The 2,931-nt window shown below is 35.5% G+C and overlaps 1 non-coding gene across 1 annotated transcript; it reads left to right on the plus strand.

Moving 5' to 3' along the window:
* The first annotated feature begins 288 nt into the window (after positions 1 to 288).
* Positions 289 to 395, plus strand: LOC129677878 (U6 spliceosomal RNA). The gene has a single exon (XR_008720282.1). It is a non-coding gene; the product is annotated as a U6 spliceosomal RNA (small nuclear RNA).
* The last annotated feature ends 2,536 nt before the right edge of the window (positions 396 to 2,931 follow it).

The following is a 2,931-nucleotide window of genomic DNA, read 5'->3' on the forward strand; positions in this document are numbered from 1 at the left end:
GTGTTAAGGTTTCTCAAGGCAAAATGGTGACTACAAGCAGAAAAGGACAATGTTGAATCAATAAAATTCTGTGGCAAGTTAAACAATTTTACAATAAAGACCCACATAGAAATGAAGGATATAGCTTAAGAAATAAGGTAGAGACAATATCACAGAAAGAGAGGAAGGAATACAATACAGGAAGAAAACCTTGTATCTAAGAGCAGATTTTAATAATTTAAAGAAACAAAATGAAGCCCAAGTTTTGAAAAAAAAATGTGGGACTGATATGTTATAAAGATGAATTAAGTGCTCGCTTCGGCAGCACATATACTAAAATTGGAACGATACAGAGAAGATTAGCATGGCCCCTGCGCAAGGATGACACGCAAATTCGTGAAACATTCCATATTTTTGAGAAAATTAGTGGCATACAAAAAGGAAATGAACAAAGAAATAGAGTCCATCATAGAGAGACAGGAATCCAAATTCAAACACATAAAAGAAATGGTGCAAGGCATGAAAACAGAATTAGAATCAATAAAGAAAACACAAAATGAGAAAACTCTTGAGCTGGAGAACTTAGAGAAAAGATCAGGAACCACAAAAGTAAGCATCACCAACAGAATACAAGAGATGGAAGAGAGAATCTCTGGAGCTGAAGACACACTTGCAGAAATTGATACTTCTCTCAAAGAAAAAGTAAAATCAGAAAAATTCCAATCACAAAATATCCAAGAAATCAAGGATGCTATGAAAAGACAAAATCTAAGAATAATAGGAATTGATGAAAAAGAAGACTCCAGGCTCCAAGGTCCAGAAAATATTTTCAAAAAAATCATAGAAGAAAATTTTCCCAACTTAAAGAAAGAGATGTCCATAAATATACAAGAGGCCTACAGAACACCAAATAGACTAGACCAGAAAAGAAACACATCACGTCACATCATAGTCAAAACACTAAATCTACAGAACAAAGAAAAGATATTAAATGCAGCAAGGGAAAAAGGCCAAGTAACATATGAAGGTAGACCTATCAGAATCACACCAGACTTCTCATCAGAAACTATGAAAGCCAGAAGGGCCTGGGCAAGCATCATGGAGACTCTAAGAGATCACAAATGTCAACCGATACTACTATACCCTGCAAAGCTTTCAATCAACATAGATGGAGAAAACAAAATATTCCATGACAAAACTAAATTTACGCAATATCTATACAGCAAACCAACCCTACAGAAGATACTAGAAGGAAAACTCCAATCCAACAAAAACGAATTCACCCAAGAAAACAGGGCATACAGATAATGTCCCAACAAAAATGAAAAGAAAACAAGCAATGAAACAAGGTAAGATCATCGACTCCATTACAAAAGGAACTAACATGCATTGGTCAATATTATCTATCAATATTAATGGACTCAACTCACCAATAAAAAGACACAGGCTAACAGAATGGTTACGGAAACAGGACCCAACATTCTGTTGCATCCAAGAAACACACCTATGCAACAAAGATAAACACTACCTCAGAGTAAAGGGCTGGAAAAATGTTTTTCAAGCAAATGGTTCCAGAAAACAAGCTGGAGTAGCCATCCTAATATCTAATAAAATAGACTTTCAACCCAAGTTAATCAAAAAAGATAAGGACGGCCACTATATTCTCATCAAAGGAAAAATCCAACAAGAGGACATCACAATTTTGAATATCTATGCCCCAAATACAAGAGCACCTACATTCGTAAATGAAACAATATTAAAGCTTTAATCATACATTGATCCTAATACCTTAATAGTGGGAGACTTCAACACCCCACTCTCATCAAGGGACAGATCAACCAGACAGACACCAAATAGGGAAATAAAAGCACTCACAGAATCCCTAAATCAAATGGACCTAATAGATGTCTACAGATCTTTTCACCCAAACTCAAAAGAGTACACCTTCTTTTCAGCACCACATGGAACCTTCTCCAAAATAGACCATATAGTTGGTCACAAAGCAAGACTCAACAGATACAAAAGGATTGAAATAATCCCTTGTATACTATCTGACCACCATTGACTAAAGCTGGACATCAACAACAACAGAAACAACAAAAAGCCGACACACACATGGAAACTGAACAACTTACTACTCAATGACAGCTGGGTCAAAGAATAAATAAAGAAAGAAATTAAAGACTTTCTAGAATTCAATGAAAATGAAGGCACAACATACCCAAATTTATGGGACACATTGAAAGTAGTGCTCAGAGGAAAATTTATAGCACTAAGTGCCTACAAGAAGAAATCCGTAACATCACATACAAACAACTTAATGGCCCAACTGAAAAACCTAGAAAAAAAAGAAGCAGATACACCCAAGAGGAGCAGACAGCTGGAAATAATCAAACTAAGGGCAGAAATCAATCAATTAGAAACAAATAAAATTATCCAAAGAATCAATGAAACAAAAAGCTGGTTCTTTGAGAAAATCAACAAGATAGACAAACCCTTAGCCAAACTAACTAAAAAGCAGAGAGAAACCATACAAATCAGCAAAATCAGAAAGGAAAATGGGGACATAACTACAGACACTGAGGAAATCCAAACGATTATTAGGTCATACTACAAAAGCCTATATGCCACAAAATTTGAAAATCTAAATGAAATGGATAACTTTCTTGACAGATTCCATCTACCAAAATTAAGTCAAGATCAGGTAGAAAGACTGAATAGTCCTATATCTCCCAAGGAAATAGAAGCAGTCATTAACAGTCTCCCCTCCAAAAAAAGCCCTGGACCAGATGGCTTCAGCGCAGAATTCTACAAGACCTTCAAAGAAGTACTAACACCAATTCTCCTCAAACTATTCCATAAAATAGAAACAGAAGGAACACTACCAAACTCATTCTATGAAGCCACAGTCACTTTGATACCTAAACCACACAAAGATCCAACAAAAAAAGA

This window comes from Psammomys obesus, unplaced genomic scaffold (assembly GCF_907164565.1).
Source record: "Psammomys obesus unplaced genomic scaffold, mPsaObe1.curated_primary_1811, whole genome shotgun sequence".
Lineage (NCBI taxonomy): Eukaryota > Metazoa > Chordata > Mammalia > Rodentia > Muridae > Psammomys > Psammomys obesus.